The sequence below is a fragment of the Mauremys reevesii genome, linkage group 10 (genome assembly GCF_016161935.1).
Source record: "Mauremys reevesii isolate NIE-2019 linkage group 10, ASM1616193v1, whole genome shotgun sequence".
Lineage (NCBI taxonomy): Eukaryota > Metazoa > Chordata > Testudines > Geoemydidae > Mauremys > Mauremys reevesii.
This window is the reverse complement of record NC_052632.1, coordinates 5,758,016-5,779,040: the sequence shown is the minus strand read 5'-3', so window position 1 is coordinate 5,779,040 and position 21,025 is coordinate 5,758,016. Positions and strand designations below refer to the sequence as shown.

The following is a 21,025-nucleotide window of genomic DNA, read 5'->3' as shown; positions in this document are numbered from 1 at the left end:
TGGGAGGGGCTGATATTTACAAAATTCATCTCATTTGGATCCTGATTTCCCACAAGCTATGGCCCTGAAACTGCAAATGCTTACGCATTTCCTTATTAATTTTATACACATGGGAAGTAGACGCGCTGAGCTCTGTGAGCCTAAGCTCAGTGTTTGCATAAATATTTCCAAAACAGGGCCTCCATCTTGCTTTTGGCTCATCAACCCAAGCTACAGTGGCATGAATAGTGGGCAGTAGCATAGTCCCTCCTTTCCCTGGGGTTAATGCACATACAAAATATCACACCTTCAGTAGGAGCTCATGATACTGTGCTATAGTTCTGAAATTTCAAGTATTACTACAGCGGCCATGCTAGCTTCCACTTGGAACAGGCTGAAATATTCTGGTAACTCAGTGGCACATCGCTGTCAGTATGGGCAAAGAGCAGCGGGCTCACAAGCATGCTGAGGCTTTCATTTTGACCAGTTTAGAATCTCTGGCAAAAGAAAGAAGACGAAAAAGCAACCTTGCTGCAACTCTAGCAATTTGGTTTACTTTGAAAGCTGAAGAATGAAAGCGCTGAGAGCAGGATGTTGGTTAAATAGGTGCCGCTTGTATTTGCCCCAGATGCGATGGAGCTGGCATGCTGTTCAATACAAAATGATTAATGATTGCTCGCAATCAGCCTTAGAAATCAATTGGCATTGAGTGACATAATGATTCTATGACATCATAAAGCCTCACAGCTGATGCTCATTCTTTGACATTTCTCCCCATGCTGCCATTTCTGGCAGTCTCAGGGTGTTCACAAAAATGATGGGTTTTAGGATGTTAATGAATGAAGGAGTTTTCACATCAGGGAGGTCTTTATATTCCTCACAGCCAAATTTTATTTTTCTGGGCACTCATCTTCCCTTCCACCATCAGCCTTCATAACTCTTAGTCAAATTCAGCCACTTGAGTATTGTAGAGAAAAAGTCATGTGTTTGGGAAAAGATTCTGCGCTGGGATCATCACTCTGATGGCTGGAGGGGAACTTAAATATAAATGGCGAAAGGAAACAAAAAGGCTTATTTCTATATATTTCCTGTATTGAAAAATGATGTACCTACTGCAAGTGTTGAGAACCATCTAATTCTATTTCGCTAAGTTACAAGTGTACCAAGTTTGTGTGACTGGACTATCGTTTTTTCTCTCTCATAATCATATTACTGGCATGTTTTTCCACAAAGTACCTATCTAAGGCAGACAATGTTTTCAAGTAGTTCCCAAAGTCATTTTTGTATGCATTTTAAACCATCGTAGTGTGCTTGTACCTTCCACAATGAATGAAATGACACTAAAGTACAGTGTAAGATTTACTGGTCTCCTAGAGTGGAAATTCTGAGAATCAGTCTTACAAGTAGCAGCAGCCGCCACTTAAGAATTTTAGTTCCTTACAGCTCTTGCAGATTTTCCTTCCCCGGATAACAATTCCACAGCATATAAAAACAAATAAATAGATCCATTATTAAAAATCTCCCGGGCCACATATATATACAGTTCTCTAAAGTAGCCCTTTCTCCCAAGCTACAACTAAAATTACTTCCAGATTGGAGGATCTGAAATACCAAAACTTTTCCTAATTTAATTTGCTTTTCCTTCATCACCAAATCACGAATCTAGAAAATGAAGACAGAAATTTAAACTCAAAAGACAGCCTTTAGTGACTGCTTGCATGCCTGCCTCCAAAATAAATTGCAGCTGTAAAAATGTAGGCACAAAACCCAAGGCTGGTTTTACAAAGCCGTTCCTGTCTGTTGCATTAATATCTATAGGGAGCTTCAGCAAACACACGAATTTGCAACACAGGTAACTCCTCCCATATCTGAGGTACAATAAAGCAAAGTTCTTTGCCCCTCTTCATTCAATATATTGTTTTAGCACGCACACATCACTGCAACAAAATAGCACAAGTTGGCTTGTACCAGGCAGCACGACATCAGCTGATGTATTTGAAGTAAATGATAGTGTAAGTCTTACTAAAAGGAAGAACAACATCATAACTGTCAGAGCAATTTTCCACATCAGTAGTTTAACACCTGAACTATTGCTTATTTTTGCAACTGAACGATTTCCCAGTTTCTAGCCGTTCAACTCTGAAACATCAGTTCTGAGATGTGCCAAACAACATTTGCCTAAAAAGAGACAAACATACCTCTGAGATGGAGACTTAATCAGGAAACAGTGCTTCTTTCAAAATAAAAATGCTGAATGTCTCAAATTCCCATTTACTTTTCTATAACCAACTGGACTGTAAATAATCCCAGGTTTCACAAACACTAGAATATTAGGCTGCCTCTGACTCAATATCCTAAAGATGGAATTATTCATTTTAATTTCATACTACCGTAATTCTCACCTTTGTAGATGAGGATAATCTGTAAAGTCTGTTACCAGCTAGCTCAATCGCATCTCAGAAGAGAGAGATAATGACATTCTTGCGCCATGTACTTTGGACATGAACAACTGGCCAAGCTTCTCCACTTGTCACACGCCGCTAGTTACTGATCTGTATAGCTGCCATTTTTAAGGGCTTCCTTATATTCACAAACTAACAAGATTCAGTTTCAAATGGAAAAGACACAAGGCCATTTAATATACTACATTTCCTGACTTTGAAGAGGGTTGATTATTCCCAAGGTTACACAAGGGAAAAAAATACAGCTGGTTGGGAATTTTTTCAAAAATGTTTTTCCACTGGAAAGCGCCAATTCATCAAAACTGGAACTTTTTGCAGTAATGTATCAGGTTTGACCAAAATTAGTGAGCAAGGTCCAGGATGGAATTTCTGATGCACGTGAGAGAGATGTTGGAGACTCATGTTCAAATCCCTGCTCTGAAAGACCAGGGATTTAAACATGGGTCTCCTACATCCCAGCTGAGTGCCCTAATCACCAAGCTATGGGCTATTCTAAGAGCTCTCTCTCCATCTTGCCTGTTGAAGCTGCTTCACTTCAGATAAATTATTAAACATGTATTATGCTAGAGAGACTGATGCCATAGCCTGGTGGTTAGGGCACTCACCTGGCATGTAGCAGCCCCAGGTTGGGATGTAAACCTGGGATTCCCCTATTCCCAGGCTACTGACTATAGTGTGATGGGTGAGGGTCTCTCTTGCTCCTGTTTTTTTTCCACAAACAATTTCCAAAGGTCTAAGTTTTGGTCCAATGTGGAACAAAAACAAGCTCTGAAAACTTGATATTTTTCATAAAATGGAATTCTGGTTTTCTAGCCAGTCCCTGCCCCACCAACCCCTCAAAAAATCAATACAGTTGTGAGAGTTGGGAGTCTCTTATTTAGAGACTGAAGGCTATAGAAAGACATGGATGGAGAGGGCTATATCAAACAATGAGTTTGCAGACTGGGGGTGCCAGTCTCTGTTCTCTATCCCCCACAAGTTTGAAGGGACCTGAGTGGGTGGGTTACAAGGGAGGATAGTAGGCAGCAGACAGTCACAGCCTGGTTGCTGGGCACTGGGGAATGCAAGCCAGGGATCCAGCCTTGAACACAACACTCTGTGGCCTAAAGGAGGAGCTTGTGAGCAGGAGGGGATTGGGAACTATTGCCACCTTCATGGACTCACAGGTAGTTCTACCTGGATGGCCAGTTTTGGTGCAGATCAGAAAAAAAATAGTTTTGGATCAACCTGGAACTAAAATGTTTCAAATTTTCTGACACAATAAAACATCCAAAGAAGTTTGTTGTGGGTCGACCAAAAATGTTTCAATTGACCTGAAACTAAATGTTTAGTTTAAAGTTTTGAGGGTTTTTTTTCAATCATTTAAGGGAAATTATGAAAAACACCTTTTTGAAATGAAGTTGAAACATTTCATTTTGGAAATGCTGAAATGAACCAATTTTGACATTTCTGGGGGTTTTCCCCCCACTACTAAAACAATTTCCCAACACCAACTCGAATTTTTGAATTGGCCTGGTCTGCAAATTTTTCCTTTATTTTGGTGAAAAAAGGTTTTGCGTGAAAAATTTCACCCAACTCTACACGCAAGCCCTAGCAGCAGGAACACTGGGCACCTTTTTAAAGGTAAAGCAAATGTTGCTTGCCCCACTCTTCTTCCTAGAGCCTAGGAGGCATTATTCTTATAGAGGCACAATGCCTGACACTGCAGCACTTGGTCACAACTCAAAACCCATTACATAGCTCGTCAGATTATTTACATGGGAGTAACAAATGCCTCAACTACAAAGCTAACTTTCCTGCAGCAGTTGTGCTTCTGGGCAAAAATTTAGAGTGTGAGCATGGGCACGACCATGCAGGTGTATCTGCCTGCAAAATATGTTGCTGAAGAAAGATGGTAATACTAGTATCAGAGGGGTAGCCGTGTTAGTCTGGATCTGTAAAAAGCAACAAAGAGTCCTGTGGCACCTTACAGACTAACAGACGTATTGGAGCATGAGCTTTCATGGGTGATTACCCACTTTGCCAGACACATGATCACGAAAGCTCATGCTCCAATACGTCTGTTAGTCTATAAGGTGCCACAGGACTCTTTGTCGCTTTATATGGTAATACTAGTAAAACTAACTTGGTTTTTACTTTACCAAAAGTAAAGAAACACCCTGCACTGTATTAAAGATGATAAATCCACATGGGAAGTACTTTGCTGTTTAATGCAGCTGTCTAGCCAAGGAACCACGCCAGAGAGAGGAAACGGGGACAAACGAATGAGCATAGAGATCACTGACGCACTGGTTTGGATTAGAGGTGGATCACCAAAGAACTATTTTCTCCACTTGGTTTTCCTAGGGGAAATCTGGCTTCTTTTCCCAGTTTATGTTTTCCTGTGATTAAACTAATGTCAAATATTGATTATAACGGGAAACCTAAGTTTGCCTCAAATGTGAGTATTAATACATTCACTCAGACATGACCTGGAAGAAAACCTCCATTTGCCTTTCTCCACTCTATTCCCTCCTCTTTCAACAGGTTGTTTTTATACTGTACAGCGTGTTCAAATTTGTAAACATCAGTTTTCCTGATTAAAGTGTCCATGAGGGAATTTGTTAAGAACATTAATGTTGCTTGTGTGGCTAAGCACAACTAAAAGCCATGTCCTCAACTATGAGAGTAGAATACAATAAACCTGTGGAAATACTGTGTGTCAACACTAGTTTCAATTTACTGGGGTTTAAAAACAAATATTCCAGCCTAGTCTAAATGTAGAAAGGTTCTGCAGGAAAAACCAGAGAAGATCCTAAACCAGGGCTGTCCACCCACTGCCCGTGAGAAATAAAAGGGAAGAAGTCAATGACTAAGGTCCATATTGTATTATTTTGCTGACTGGGAGAATCAAGTTCTAGGATAGAAGATCTCTGCAGTGAAACTGTTACTCTGTCATTACCTACTCACCTCATTCCCCATTCCATGCTTTGAGTCCATCCAGGAGCATCTTGATACGTTTTCAGTGTACTCATTACTCTCACTTGTCTGCCCATATCTCATCTGCCTATTCATTCAGAGACTTCTGTATTTTTTTATTTTTAAGAAAACAGGATTATATAAAAAAAGAAAAATACTATATACATTTTTTAAATATGAAACAAACAACAGCAGGGTCTCACACAAAACAGCAATGGAGCAATAGTCCTCTGGGGATATTAAAAGCTCTCAGAGAGCAGCTGGGCTGGAAAAGCCTCAGCAAGAGGAGAGAGGTGAACAGCCACGTGTTGCAGGCCTCAGAGGAAAGCATACACCTAGATTTATATACATGCACACACATATATAACCATATATTGGAAACATAGAACGGTACAGAAGTAAAGTAGAATTTATGACTCAAAGGCACTTGTGACAGGTTGGACCCCCCTTCTGGGATGCCACCTGATGTACTGGGATTTCACTGAGCCTCCCCTGCTCAATCAGCCTGAGTTCCCTCTCCCTACTTTGCTGAATTAGGTTCTCCGGCCTCTTGAAGCACACACACACACACGGCCACACGCCGCTGCAGACACAGATTGAAATCAGCTCTGTGTGAGAGGACTCCCCCAGCACTCACATGCACACCCCTTTAGGGAGATAAACCCACACTAATACTGTCTTGCACTGTGCAGATTTTTCTATACAGCGCAAGCTCATAAAAATCCACCCTCTTCCTCAATGTGAAGAGAGATGTGCACACTTCTTGCCCACGCCCAGTTAGAAATTACATAAACTGGGTTTTATTATAAAGAAGAAATAAGTTTATTAACTACCAAAGGTGGATTTTACGTGAATATAAGAGATAACAGACAGAACAAAGCAGATTACTAAGCAAATGAAACCAAACATGCAAACTAAGCAAGTTTCACTAAAGAAATTGGTTACAAACAGTATTTCTCACCCTCAATATTGTTGCAGGCAGATTACAGAAAGTCTTGAAAGACAACTGCACTGGTCTCCCTCTTAATACCTCGGGTATTATTACCCACAAGCTAGATGCCCTTCCAGCTTGGGTTCAACCCTTTTCCCCCCAGTTCAGTTCTTGCTTCCAGGTCTTTTTCAGTGTCTCTTTAGTGGGGATGCAGAGGAGAACCCTGGTGATGTCACTCTCCTGCCTTATATAGCTCTTGTGTAAGGTGGGAGCCCCCTTTGTCTTCGAGTGGAAAACCACTGGCATTCCAAAAGGGGAGGAGATGTGTCCAGCACCAGGTGACTCAGACCCATGTCTCTCCATGGCTATGACAGCCATTGCTCATAGGCTGTCTCCAGCGTCCATGGGAAGACTAAGCTCTTTTACAGTCCATTATCTCTGCTAATGGCCCATTAGCCCTGCCTGGTTTTTCCATTGTTGTATCTGAAGTGCTGGTTGGGTGACACCCAAAGTAACACATTTGAAATACAGATACATAGTTAATATTCCTAACTTCAGCTACAGAAATGATAAAGGCATATAAATTGGATAATCACACTCATAAGAACGGCCATTCTGGGTCAGACCAAAGGTCCATCCAGCCCAGTATCCTGTCTACCGACAGTGGCCAATGCCAGGTGCCCCAGAGGGAGTGAACCTAACAGGTAATGATCAAGTAATCTTTCTCCTGCCATCCATCTCCACCCTCTGACAAACAGAGGCTAGGGACACCATTCCTTACCCATCCTGGCTAATAGCTATTAATGGACTTAACCGCCATGAATTTATCTAGTTCTCTTTTAAACCCTGTTATAGTCCTAGCCTTCACAACCTCCTCAGGCAAGGAGTTCCACGAGTTGACTCTGTGCTGTGTAAAGAACTACTTCCTTTTATTTGTTTTAAACCTGCTGACCATTCATTTCATTTGGTGGCCCCTAGTTCTTATATTATGGGAACAAGTAAACAACTTTTCCTTATTCACTTTCTCCACACCACTCATGATTTTTTATACCTCTATCATATCCCCCTTTAGTCTCCTCTTTTCCAAGCTGAAAAGTCCTAGCCTCTTTAACCTCTCCTCATATGGGACCCATTCCAAACCCCTAATCATTTTAGTTCCCCTTTTCTGAACTTTTTCTAATGCCAGTATATCTTTTTTGAGATGAGGAGACCACATCTGTACGCAGTATTGAAGATATCAGTAAATCATAACCTTTCCAATGATATCTCACGAGCCATATTGCATAAAGTATATCTCAGTTATGTCATTCATATCATAAGCATATTTTCATAAAGAATATGGAGTGAAATGTCACAGCAGTAACTTTAAAAGAGCACTGATGAAGTTTTTAAACTGAACTGACCTCACCTTGACAATGGCCCCATCTGGAAGGTTTTGCCTTCAGGAGTCCAAACTACCCTAGTATGTATGTTGTTAGTTTGACAGCAAGGTGCAGGGAACTGGTTGACAAGTAAATGCCCCATTGGTTTTCAGACGGGGCTACAATATTTACAGAATGCGTGAATATTGTGGCTTAAAGCCTGGAAACCATCGCTTTAACTTAACAGCACTAGCCTGCTTCCTCTACTTTGCCCACAAACATCCAACACTGGCTGGAAATAATATGTGCTGCTTTTATATACAATATTAACGTCCAGGGACAGTTCCGCTTGCCACTGACTTGAACGGAAGCAGGATAGAGTCCTTAATTAACACATTTTAAAAATCCATAAATTAAGCTAATGATTGACTCTCACAGCAGCCCTGCTTGAAGGACCCGAGTGAATCGACATGGTTTAAATTCCCCATTGCACTACCGAAAAGCAATCAACTTCCACCTTCCCTGAGCACCAGCCACAGTGCAAGCTGCACACTGGTCTTCCTATCATGAACCACAGACCACTGGCATTCCTGGGGCTGGACCCTGGAGTAGCCCATTTTCTTTGTGCGAGTGAAGCGAGCAGGATTTGGTCCCCTCTGTGCAAGGAATCCACCCACTACCCCATGATGAGTTTTGCCAGCAAACGCCCCCTGAATTGATCCAAAGGCAGAACACCACAGTCCCAACCCTACATGAAGCCACAGGGGTGTCACAGCTGCAAAGAGCTCTTGGATGGTTTCAGGCCTCTACATCTTCTGGCTTATTTGCTGTGACAAAGTCCTCTGTGGTTGCCACGTCCCAGACACTTTCTCAGTTCCCAAAGCCACACACAGTGGCTCAATACCCCAGCTGCTCTTTAATTCCCTCTAGCAATATACTGCAAGTCATCTCATTAGGGACCCAATCCTATTCCCACAGAACTCAGTGGCAAAACTCCCTTTGACTTCCAGAGAAACAGGAACACAATGTGGCAGGAGAAGGCACTGCGTTTGCCTGGCTTCCCACTTCAACTCATTATTTTGTTTCTTTTCCTTCGTTCTCCTTGCTGCAAACCAAGGTGTTTTATTTATTAGGGGCCTTTGCCCAACCTGCCACTACAGCTGCTGAGCATAGATATGGGCCCTGTCTGCAAAGTTTGGGTTCCTGACCAAAGCAAAAGCCAGGGAGCCAAAAACCTCTCTCTGTTACGCTGCTGGAAATGAGGAGCAACTCCACTGAGGTCCTAGGAGATACTCTGGATTTATACCAGAGGAAGTGAGAGAAAAACGTTCATATTGAGAATTCTCATCACACCTCCAAAGAGAGACAACCCTCAGGCCGCAATGTACTGCACAAGATGCTGTTACACTCCGAGTGCTCCTGGTCCACTGATACTAACGACGTCTCTATACTCTCTCTAGGAGTGTTAAGACAGATGTCTGCTCCCATGATCTCTAGGCTACCCAAAAAAAAAATTAGGCAAAATACTGCACAAGCTTTGCTGAAAGGGTTTGAGCTCACGTCTCCTAAAAATAAATAATGCCAGGGTGGGAGAGACTTGGTGGCGTTTCCTTCTCGCTCAGCTCCTCAGGGAAGAGCAACAGCAAGTTTCCTGAATATCCTATGCATGCTTCCTGGTGTGAGTTACTAACTAATGACACAGATAGCGCATTTAATGCCACTGCCGCACTGCTCCTCGAGCATCTGTCCTGTCGATGCCTGACAGAGGAAGATAAATATATTTATCATATACAGCAAAGTGAATAACAAAGAGTTTATATAGTTGTCTCTGACAAACCTGACAAGCCATGGCTGGCAGCTTTAATCAGCTCCCAGCTGCGCCTGGAAAAATCAGAGGAAACACAGAGTTGACCTTTCTGATGCATTTCTTAAAGGAAGGTTAAAGTCCTATTTTTTTTTAAATGGGAAGAGGTGTAAAGTTCAAACACAATATGGGGGAAAGGAGGGATCCTGTGCCAAAAAGATGTTTAAAACACTTAAAACAAATAATCACTTCTATTGCCCAAACTGATCATTAAAATAAGGGAATATGGGATAACAGGTGCACAGCTAAAAATGCTCAAAGTCTCATGCCACAAATCACTTTCTCCAGGTGTCCAAAATGTACTAAATACAACTCTCAAGACACTACAATGACAACTGCAATATGAATTTATTTTAAATTCTAATCCTACAGATAGGTAACTCAATCTCTCTAAACCTGTGAATGTGACAGATGTTCTCTTCCTACTTGCTTTGTATATGAATGGTGCTCTGCATTTGTTTGAATAGTGCCAAGAAAAAAATATAAATAATGAAGTGTTACACAATCAGATATAAATTGTAATGTACTATCCTAGCAAGGGTCTACAAAGTCTCCAGGCACGCCAGTGTGTAGGCCAAAATTTTCACAAGTGACCCAGAGGTTTTCATGCCGAGCAGGAGATACTTCAAAAGGGCTGGTTCTCAGAAACTACGGAGCACCCCCCTCTGAAAAATTAGCCCCTCGAAAGTGTCTCCACCAATCAGGCGTCTAAAACTTGAGGGATCCAAAACCAGTAGAAAAATCTTGGCCCTAAAGTTTTAGAAGCCTTACAAAGGTTACCAAAACCCCAACCACACACGGATTGTTTTTAAAAGCCTGAAAATATTTTCTGATGAACAGCTTTGGACGCATGAAAATATTCTTCTCACACATCCTGCTGATATCACAAGCTCAGAGACTACGCCATATTGATCGTTGATGTGCACTTCCAAAGAATGCAGGAAAGCTGATTTCTTCTAAATTACTACCAATGGTAGGTTTTTGCAACAAAAAGTAAACCTTTAAGGCTTTTCTGCAGCCTAATTTAAACATCACTTTCCCTCCACCAAGTTTTAACAAGCCCTCCCCAAAGTATGTTTGCTGGACCCAAGCCACACAAGCAACCCCAGCATCTGTAAAAATGGAGGAACGCAGCTAGAGATTTACACCAGGCTGGTGTTAATCCAGATTAAATCAGAACCCCTGTGAAAAAAACCCTACACACTGAAGATGACTGTGTTCCACCCTGATTTTTTTCTCTTGTTGTCCACCCCTGGTTCTGACCCACCTGGGTTCAGTGACAAATGTGAGACTCTGATTAACTAGACCAGTAGATTCTATAGGCCAAATCCCTCCATTCGCACACTTTGGTTATACCGCATTGACTTCAATGGAGTACAATCTGGTTTACATCCATGGGAGTGGAGAATTGGGCCCCACATATTTTGGGGACATGGCACACATCCCCACTACCGGAGGAGTGTCTCCATGAGCAAGTTAGCGGAGTGGCACTGACTAGAACCAGACATCTACTCTGCCCTTCTTGGAGCAGAGCAGTTTGGGATGGCTGAGCGAGAGGTGAGGAAATAAAGAGGAGAACTGGCTGTGCTCACACCTGGAACAAGCTGTGTACTGTTCCTATTCTGAGGGGCGGGAGGTGACAGCAAACCTAACTAGAACAAAATCTTGGTGTCAGGCATGGGTTTCAGTTTCCTAGGTGATAGAAACAGCAGGAGTAAATTATGTCCTTGAACTAGGGGTGATGCAATCTGTGGATTATCAAACAAGTTTAGCAAACAGTGACTGGGAAAGGCTGGGAGGAGGTAGTTTTGCAGCTCCCATCACTAGTCTGGGGACCAGCTCAAGGAATTAAAGGACTGTATGAAGGGTGCACTAATGGAAACTAGATCTTTGTACTATTACAGAATTAATATGTTGCCATTATAGATATATGTCCTCATTTATCTGAGTTACACTCATGAAAACATATAAACAACAGAAGTGAATATCATTATGGGATATCAATCAATACATTCCCACTACCTTAAGCATAATAAAAATCAATAAGTTGATTTTTCACTAATAAATTTTCTCCTTGAGCCTGGGTAAGAGAATATATTTAAGATTTGGAATCTGATTACAAGAGTCTAATTCCTGTGATACAAGGCCAGAAGAATCAGAAGTTTTCCTTAAACTGACAAGCCAAAAACTTACTGCACAGTAACTATCGTTGCTGTATTAGAGTATTCCCTACACTGAAAAAGCAATAGGAACATAAGGACTAGGAACTGCCACACTGGATTAGACCAGTGGTCCATTTAGACCAACCTTCTTTCTAAGATACTAACCAGTGGTCAGACCAGCTGCTTGAGAAGTAGATGCAAGAAAACTTGATGGCGATTAATTAATTATTATTATTATTACCACAATGTTGCAAAGCCCTATTCATGGACCACACCACTATTGTGCTAGGAGCTATCCAACAGAACAAAAACAAAAAAAGTGGTTCCTAATAAACTACCCATAAATAAAGTTTCTTCCTGACCACTATTAGCTAAAGGTTGGCTGATGCCCTGAAGTATGACTATTTACATCCCATCCAAAACTCCAGGTTCTTTTTCAACCCCTACCATTATAACATTGGATAGTCTTATTATCCATATAAACTTCCAATCCTTTTTTGAACCCTGCTAAGCTCTTGGCCTCACCAATAACTGGTGGCAGTGAATTCCACAGACTAATTGTGCATTGTGTGAAAAATATATTTCATTTTATCAATGTATTTGCCACCTTTCATTTTCACTGGATGACCTTTGCTCTTGTGTTTTGGGAATAAGGTGAATAGAAGTTCCTGATCTACATTCTCTAGACCACTCATTTAGATCTTTATCGTGGTCCTGCTTATTTGTCTCCTCTCTGAAAGCAAACAATCCCAATGTTTTCAATATAGAATTTCTAAGCCTCTATTCATTCCTGTCATCGGCCTACAAATCCCTCCATTTCCATACAATAGCTAACACTGCAAGTCTGCCTTTGAACACTCAAAACATTTGGGGGGGGACACATTTTAAACAAATTTTTCCACACGCAGAGGTGCCTATGATTTTTAAATAGGCTTTTAAGGGGATCAAACCTCACCCTAAATTAAAGCATCACAGGATTGCCTGATCCATAGATTAAGGGCACAGATAAATTTGCCTTCAATATAACTATACCGATTTACACCAGCTGAGGATCTGACCCCAGGTGACTGCTTTGAGAGAAACGCACTGTGTGTGTGCAGACAGCAATAACAGCTAGTCGGTTGTTTCTGCTCTCGCTTTACATCCATTTTAGACCAGAATAATTCCACAGACAGAAGCAGAGTTCACAATGGTGAGAGGGAGATTGGAATCAGGCCCCGGCTTAACTTTGAATGTCCTGGTTTGTGTATGCAAACCCTTCATCATAGCACAGCATTCACCTCGTGTTTGCATGGTGTGTATATTATGCAATTACACTAGCGACAGGCTCAGAGGACAGAAGCACTGAAATATTTCCAGAGGATAAAATATGGTTCCCGAGAGGCATAATGCCCAAAGCAGAAGGTTAATTTTAGCCAACACATTTACTGTTTGGTTTATTACTCCTTTGGATTGTTGTTCTAATATACTGAAGTCATCAAGGACACGGGGCCTAATCCTACCTCCCCTCTGCACCTGCAGGAGACCCTAAATACAGAATTTCAGCTCTAGGACACTCCTGTACATAGGAGCAAGAATAAAGAATCAAGCCATAGAGAGGTCATGCAAGGCAGGCCACCCCCGCAGCAAAGAGCAGCAAGGGATGGACGGACATGGGTAATTGGTCCATGACTGTGGATCTGAGACTATGCAGTAGACAAAACACCCAGATCCCCAGCTGACGTAAAATGACTTGGATAGAGCTTTGATTTACTCTAGTTGGGATCTGGCCTCCTCTATGTATTTAGAGATTCATGCAAGAGCCTAGGATTTGACCCACGGCAACTCCAGCACAAAGATTTCTGCACTGAAGTCGTTGGGCCTCGATCTGCTCTTGGAACAGCAGCTCAGCACCTTTGATTTCAGCAGAGTTCTTCCTGATCTCCACTGATGCCGGTCTGAGGAGAACCAGGCCCCCTGTGTGCCCATGGACTACAGTGCATATAACCCACTCCCGTAAGTAAGCAATGTTTGGGATGCTTGCGGGCTCCTCTTGCTAGTAGGATAGGGCAGGGCAGCTGCTGGGTAGGACTCTCTAGGAGGAGACATTGGTGGAACTAATAGACAACCCTTGGGCAAGACAAGCAGCCTTGTTGGCCAGTCTTCCAACATTATCTATGGCAGATAAAGGCATCAAGGTGAGTTATTCGTATGTTCCCTTCAGTGCATCCTACCTCTGCTTAGAGCTGATAACAGCCTACTCATGACTGAAGGCTATACACACCCAGGAGGGAGAGGAATTGCACAGGATGGCACAAGGGCTTATAACTAGGAAGAAGAAGAAGAAATTAAGAAAGGGAAAATTTAGACTGAATATCAGGGATGAATACTTTCAGTAGATCATAACCTTTACATACATCATGAAACATATCTATGTAGTCTAGAACATATTCCAGTTATGTCACATACACAGTCATAAGCATATTCCATAAAGCCTTATGGGGGCACCGTCACAGCGGTAGCTAGGTTGATGGAAGAATTCTTCTAGCACTGTCTACACAGGGACAGTCAGTCAGTTTAACTACGTCGCTCAGGGGTATGGATTTTTCACCGTTGAGTGACGTAGCTGGTTTGATCTAATCTTCTAGCATTAGCCAGCCCTTAGTCTTTTTCTATCATGTGACCAATTTCTATCCAGGTGAACTAGTAAATAAACAAAAGCAGTGTATCCATACCTTTCCCTCTTATTCTTGCTACATATAGTAAGCTTTAACATTTGCATCTTCATCCCCCTGCTTATGAAAAAGCTACCAGATCTGTAAAACAAAGGCTGCAACAGGGGTAAAATGTGGTGATGAGCATTCTGTAAGGAGAGAGATGTCTGAGAGACGGATGGACAGAACACCCCAGCTCTTGGTCTGGGCAAGTCACCAAACAAACCAACCAAAGGCACTGGATTTATGGCAAATGGGGTGTTCACATGCAAGAAGTCTGGTCAATTTCAATCCTTTGCCAGGTCTGGAGAATGTAGTTCACAGGGATAGCCCAACCTTAGTCTGTATGCATTAATCATCCTCCTCCCCCCAGTTCCCCGGCAGCCAGCCCCCACTCCCAGGGGATTGCTGGGGTTGGGTTGTCAATATAAGGAGTGGGGATCTTTACATTATGGCAGCCGTTCACTCTCCAGGATATTTAAAAAAAAAATGCTGTTAGGGTGAAGGATAAAATATTGGCCCAGTCAACCTTGACAATGTCCTTATAATGTATTTCCAACTTTTCTTCATGTTGACTGACTGGCCTATAAATCTGCCAGTTAGAGCTGGATTTAGCTGCTTCTGGCCCTGCATATACTGTGTGTGTGTGTGTTTGTGAAGAGAAGTAATGAAAAGACTAAAATAATTGTTTTTTTTAAAAACCTCAAGATTTACACATTACAGTCTGGACAGCTCCTGACAGAGTCACCAGTATCACCAAATGCAGAAATCACCAAGGCAGCAAGCGGTGACTGGAATGCAAATAGAAGGAGAAAGCTGAGAAGTTCCCATGGGACGAGATTCACCCTTGTGAAAAGGGCCTTTGCAACACAAACACGAATGGCATGGGATATAACTGGTGCATCGGCCCTTTGCTGCCCCTCTGCACCAGGTGAATTTCACCCATGTAGATTCCTCTTATCCCAGACGTTTACTTGACTACTTCTTGGAATTCCACATAGTGCCATAAATTAACCATGCTTTAGGGGAAGATATTACATTCAGAGAGGGGCAGATTCTGACCTCGGTTATACCAGTACCAACCTGCAATACCTCTATTCGTGTCAGTGGATTTGTTCTGGGTTTCTCATGATTTATTATTTGTATTGTGGTAGTGCCTAGAGGCCCCACTGTGCTAGGCACCAGACACACACATCCTCCCCCAACAGACAATTGCTGCCTCCAGTCCAAGAAATACCAGTGTAATTGATTTCACATGACTTACTCCGGGTTGATGCTGATATAACTAAGACCAGGAGCTTCCTGCTTTGTTGATATTAACAAGGTCACTGCATTCTCCTTAGATAACATCACTGTCCGAGGCCCTGGAAGGCAATTTCTTGATTACAAAAAACGGGACAAGGCTGTACAAACTCAGATGCATCAGCAGGTTGCTATACCCTCCTTCAATCCCCAGGAGCAAGGGAGGGCAACAGAGTGCCATAGAAACAAGCACACGGACATGCACCACGTGACATTATGAATGGGTAGCACTGAAAGCAAGGACATCTTCAGCTCTCAGGGAGAGAACTTTTTTTTGTTGAAATATCATTCCTCACTGTTTGGAATGAAACCCATTATTACCAATTAACCTGCTGTGAACCCATATCACTGGCTGAATTGAACATAATTATTCATCCATAGTAATAGCTAAAGTAAATTCTGGCAATCTCGGCTAACATTGACTTCTCCTTTGGGAAAACTTTCAAAGATGGCATGTCCTTGGCTATGTTTTTAAACACTTCTTTTTGGTTAAGTCGCAACAGAAGATTTATCATTAGGAGCCATTTCTTAGTCTTCTGTAATGTTCTGTTTTCTTGTTTTTATGCAAATGTCTGTAACTAACTCTATCATCAATTGCAAAACTGCAGCCATGCATTCAGAACCCTGATTTCCCTTAGATGAAGTGGTAGCATGGGTATCCCACTGCCTAAAAATCAATTTTTAAATTAGTTGTTACTTTTCATAGCTTTTTAACCAGACAATCTGATGAACCGAAGCCCTGAGAGCAAATGCAGGCATAAATCTTGGTTAGAATTTATTTCAGGTTGTCAAATGTAATTTACTAAGAGAACATCTGCCAAAAAAGGATCCAGAAGCAAACCTAAGTTGTCATTTTAAATTAAGTGCGGTTCCTTTTTGTTAATCTTTCTACATAAAAGCCTGTAAAGTAGTGCATTAAAGATGCAGCAGTCCTCTTTCCTAATAAAAAGGCAGAGGGGAGAAAAACAGAAGGAAGGAAGAATATTTCTTTAGCTGAGGGAACATGTGCTCAAGACAATTAAGTGCTCTCTCTCTCTCTCTCTCACTGAAATCTGCAGTCTTCTATTTATTCTTAGACCATGCACAATGTGTAAAACGAGCTCCTGGAGTGTTCTGAAGTTGAGGAGTAGCTCAACGGCCGGGTCAGCTTGGCCCTGGAATTTTGCAAAGCAGATGTGCTCAGTGTAATGTGTGATATTCAGGATGGGCACATCACATCCTCTACACATTCAGCCTGGAAACTAAATTTCATAAGTGACAGGTTGGATCCGGGATCTCCTTGAGGCATCATTTTAACACTCACAGCCAAGCGATCAGAAACTGTGATGGGGATGGTCAGGCCTAGTGGTCGGAGCTAGAGCACACAGGCCTAGTGGTAGGAGCCCGAATCAGGCATCCAGGGCGGAGTTAGAGCAGCACTAGGAGCAGAGCTGGAGTAGGACTAGGCTAGGAACCGGGTCAGAGCAAGAGCAAGGCTGCAGCAGGTTAAGGGCTGGGAAGTTCTGAGCCCCGGAGTGACGCTGAGCAGACTCAGCTGCTGTTCCTCTGGTGAGGCTTATACACCTGGTCTGGGAGTCACAAAACCAGCTCCTGGCTTGTGGATTGGCTGGAGCCTAGCACAGGGACTCACTCATCACCTTATACAAGCAACTCCCTGAAATATTAGACTTTGTCTTCCCCCTCTTTGAATCCCTCCACTGACTCCTCTTCCTCCCATCGCATCAAGCTTCTTGTCCTTGATGTTAGGCCCCGTGTAACTCTGCTCCTCACTATTTATCTGCCCTCGTTTCTTTTCGCATGGTCCCCTCCATCTCCTCTGCTCCGCTAATGACACCAGCCTCCCTGCTGGCAATACTGTTTGTCTGCTTCCCCCAGGAGAGTCTTCATGCTTCTTTCCCTGCTGCCTCCTATGCCCGGAATAGCCTGAGCCCCTCCGCAAAGCCGCTGCCCTACCTGCCTCCAAATCCTTCACGCAGACCCACTCCTACCATGACACCCACAGGAAATTAAGGGTACGTCCACACTGTCCTCTTAGCCCATGTTCCTACATGTGTTTTTAGCACAACCCCTACAGTCCACACACAAAACCCTCAGGCAGTGCCTATTTGCACTTTGAAACAGTGCTTGCTTGCACAGCTGGGGGGCTGGGTTAAAGCCCAAGCTGAAATTTAGCCGGGGCTGGAACTGGCCCACGCTTCAGCGAGGCTGCAAGTAAAATCCCTCGAGTCCACTGGCCTTCCCACAAATTCTTCAGCCATTCCCCACCCTGAGGCACAGACAAGTTCTCCCATGACTGATGGGGAAAGAATCTCAGAGCGTCTCAGCACGCAGGGCCACGGGACATGCTGCCAGACACACATGGTCAAGTGCAGAAACGAGGAAGACGCAGTAACGTGGGTAGGGCTTTGCAGCGGGGATGCTCGTACTCAGACTAGGCTAACCTGTGTGGCTCAGACCTGGGTACCAGTCACCAGGTTAAATGTGTAGTTGTAGACCTACCCTTTATGGCTGACAGCGGGGTAGGTAGTGGAGGTGCTTAAGAATAAGATTTTTTTGGGGGGGAGGTGTAAAATATATTAAAGAAAACATCCAAATATTTAAGTTACCACCAATATACTGTATATTCCAGACGTGGCTATTCACCACCTGATCCGGTTATTTCTATGTCATCTCTGTCCGACTGTCTGGTCTTCTAGGACCAACCCTTCTTTTGTGTCTGTGCAGCAGCTAGCACGGAGCACTATTGAAAACAAGCCAATAATAGATAATATTGACACATATGAGCTGAGATATCCAAAAATAATGATCCAGGACAATGATCCAAGCCGGGGGTGGCCAACCTGGGGCTCCGGAGCCACATGTGGCTCTTCAGAAGTTAATATGCGGCTCCTTGTACAGGCACCGACTCCGGGGCTGGAGCTACAGGTGCCAACTTTCCAATGTGCCGGGGGGTGCTCACTGCTCAGCCCCTGGCTCTGCCACAGGCCCTGCCCCCACTCCACCCCTTCCCACCCCCTCCCCTGAGCCTGACATGCCCTCGCTCCTCCCCACTCTCCCCCAGAGCCTCCTGCACGCCATGAAACAGCTGATTGGGAGGTGCGGGGAGGGAGGGGGAGGCGCTGATCAGCGAGGCTGCTGGTGGGCGGGAGGCGCTGGGAGCGGGGTGGGGGAGCTGATGGGGGGCTGCTGACGTATTACTGCAGCTCTTTCGCAATGTACATTGCTCAATTCTGGCTCCTTCTCAGGCTCCGGTTGGCGACCCCTGATCCAAGCCCTTTCTGGGTAATTCATTACCCCTCTCTATTGAAGGTTGATACAAATTTCAAGGGAAATAACTACACTGTAAAATAGGTGACTAAAACTGAATTGGATGTTACTATAAAATTCTGTTTATAATGCACCTCTTTGGTGGGGATGAGGAGATGTGTGTGTTCATTATCCTGATAATTTAACACAACAATATAGCACCCTGCAAGTGAGAAAATAAAAAGGAAGGCATGATGGATTCAGTCATGTTATATTTTCCTTTAGTCTTGCAGTCTAAGGCTTATTAAAATTAGATATTTTTGGAGAAAGTGAGTCCCACCCCCACGTGAGTGAAAATACTTTCCTTTAAAGGACACATTTTCAGAAAGTAGAAAGGAGAGGTTATTTACCTTGTGCAGTAACTGGAGTTCTTCAAGAAGTGTGTCCTGTGGGTGCCATACTCCATGTGCACATGAACCCCATGCATCTGTGACCCGAGATTTTTGGCGGCGGTGTCTGTCCGGCCTGCACGAGCACTCTAGAATCCCTCGTGTCCCATACCGAAGATACACAGAGCTGCATAGGTGAACCGTCCTCATTTCCGAGAAGCAAGATTCCAAAGCAGAGGGGAAGGAGAGCACCCATAGGGGCACCCTTCTCAAAGAACGCCACTTACTGTACGAGGTAAGTTACCTCACCTTCTTCTTCTTCAATTATTGTCCCTATAAGTGGCTCACTTCAGGTGACTCTCGAGCGGTCTCCCCTGAAGAACGGAGATTTGAAGCCAGATGAAAGACTGATGAAAAGACTGCCATGCCAACAAGAGCATCTGACCTGGAAGCATGTACAAGGGCATAATGTTTGGGGAAAGTGTGAACTGATGTGGGAATTTGCTAGGCTGCAATTTGGGCAACTGGTATGTTTTTAAACAGGGCCATGGAGACAGACTGGGATCCTGCAGAGTGGGCTGAACTTTCGCAGACTTGTAACAAGAGAGAATATACCCAGAAACCTACTTTGAAAGTCCTTGGGTAGAAATCAGATTCTCTGGATCAGTCCACTAATGAAACAGAATCTAAACAGTTTGGTTCTGTCCAGATAGAAGGACATTGCCCTTCTAATGTCCATTGTATGGAGTGCAGCTTCCTCCCTGATCTTGCTTTGGGGGGAAAATAGGGAGGTGGATAACCTGGTTAACGTGGGCAGTACAGGCTAGTGAGGGGCTATGTCACCCTACCCTTCAACCTAGGGTACCTCACAATGCTTTGCTGCTGTAGCTCCCAACCTGGGCCTCTCACAATCAGTCAAAGAGCATTCGGGTCACACCCTGAGTGTCTGGGTATAGCCACAGCCCTGATCCAGCAACTCTGAGCTCAGCAGCCTGTCCGCAAACACCAGCCGGACTCTGGCTTCCAGCAGCCATGGTTACTACTTTCAGGGTGACCTCAACACACTCCCAGGCCTGGATTTTCTCCAAAAAGGCAACACAGTGTCTGGTGGTGAAAAAGGTTGCACCTTAGGGTTGCCAGATATCCAATTTTCAACCAGAACATCCAGTCAAAAAAAGAGACCCTGGCGGTTCTGGTCAGTACTCCTGACCAGGCCGTTAAAAGTCCGGTTGGTGGGGCAGGCAGGCTCCCTACCTGGCTCCGCACAGCTCCCAGAAACGGTGACACGTCCCTGCGGCTCCTAGGCACAGGGCCGGCCGGGGGGCTCCGTGCGCTGCCCCCACCCCGTGAGCTGGCTCTACAGCTCCCATTGGCCTGGCTGCCCCTACGCCTAGGAGCCAAGGGATGTGTTGCCACTTCCAGGGAGCCCCCTGAGGTAAGTGCTGTGCCGGAGCCTGCACCCCCTCCTGCACCCTAACCCCTGCCATAACCTGGAACCCCCCCCCACACACACCCCTGCCCCAGCCCAGAGCCCCCTCCCACACCCTGAAACCCTCATTTATAGCCCCACCCTGGAAACCACATCCCCAGCCCAGAGCCCGTACCTCCTCCCACACCCCAACCCCCTGTCTCAACCCAGAGCCCTCTCCCACACTGCGAACCCCTCAGCTCCACCTCC

At 44.0% G+C, this 21,025-nt stretch overlaps 1 protein-coding gene across 5 annotated transcripts in view; it reads right to left on the bottom strand.

Annotated features, from left to right (window-relative positions):
- MEGF11 (multiple EGF like domains 11) overlaps positions 1–19,657 on the bottom strand; it is a 293,791-nt gene extending 274,134 nt beyond the window's left edge. For 3 of the 5 annotated variants that reach the window (XM_039492982.1, XM_039492983.1, XM_039492984.1), the window contains exons 1-2: positions 18,319–18,390; positions 15,675–15,774 (exon numbers count right to left, since the gene is read on the bottom strand). The gene's annotated coding sequence lies outside the window, so the exon portion shown is untranslated. Of the gene's footprint in view, positions 1–15,674; positions 15,775–18,318; positions 18,392–19,368 lie in introns of those variants that run through there. The other 2 variants (XM_039492980.1, XM_039492981.1) reach the window with 2 other exon arrangements.
- Between the last annotated feature and the right edge of the window lie 1,368 nt (positions 19,658–21,025).